This window comes from Fragaria vesca, linkage group LG3 (assembly GCF_000184155.1).
Source record: "Fragaria vesca subsp. vesca linkage group LG3, FraVesHawaii_1.0, whole genome shotgun sequence".
NCBI lineage: Eukaryota > Viridiplantae > Streptophyta > Magnoliopsida > Rosales > Rosaceae > Fragaria > Fragaria vesca.
Genome location: NC_020493.1, coordinates 17,641,098 through 17,642,138, shown reverse-complemented (window position 1 = coordinate 17,642,138; position 1,041 = coordinate 17,641,098).

The window sequence follows — 1,041 nt, the reverse complement described above, 5'->3', positions numbered from 1 at the left end:
GAAGCTTTGGACAGTCGGACCTTTCGGGTGGCACCGCTCTCTCACGGCGGAGCTAGGGCTCCTCTCACCGGTCCAGGGAGGTTGCTGGGTTGGAGGTCAACCGAACGGGACCGGTGCGGCGGCGGTTGGTGGCCGGACGGCGGCGGGAGGACGGCCGGAAAACTGGGCAGCGGGAGGGGTGAGGAGAGAAAATCGGGAGGAAAAAAAAAAGTGGGTTTGGGCCTCACACCCCAAACCGGTCCAACCTATATCAACCCAAATTCCAAAAATAAAACACCCCGAAAAATAATACCCGAATAAAAATTACCTTTTACTAGCTAAAATTTACCATTTTTACCGTCGTCGTATTTCCCTCATACTAATAATCCTCCGCTCATAATCGTCCCCGAAACCCCTCTAGGGACCAATTAAACTGTTTACTCAATGATCGAGACGGTAAAATTCTTATTATAATCACGCTAGTAAATAAGGTAAAAATATAAGGGTCGGGATGTGACAAGTTACATACGTGCGAAATAACAGTCCGAATGCAATATTAAATACAACAACACAGTTCAACAGAAGAAAAGATACAGCTATTCTAAAACAACAAACATAAAATAAACCCAATACCCAAAGCAAAACTAACCAATAAGACCCAAAGGGAACAACTGAACGAACTAATTAGACAATTTCACAGCTCAATATGTACATACCAGAGGAAGTTTCTTAATAGCTACATACCAACTACTTAATAGGTACATTATCAGTTACATTCATACTTTCTCATAGACGGCTGAAAAATTAGCATACCACCAGACATCCCCCCAACCCCAACCCCACCACAAGTACCAGCTACTGTATTGCATGTTCAATTGACAAACCATAAAAATGTATAACAAAAAAACCAAATCAAAGACATACCAAGTTGCCTTGTTCTTCATAGTTAGAAGGTTCATTTTTTTGCTTCCGTTTTCGATCTCTTTTTTCCTCTCATGTCTGTAGCAAATTGATAAAAGTTAGTTGCGTAAAATTATTCACAGATAAAAATTCAGAAAGCGT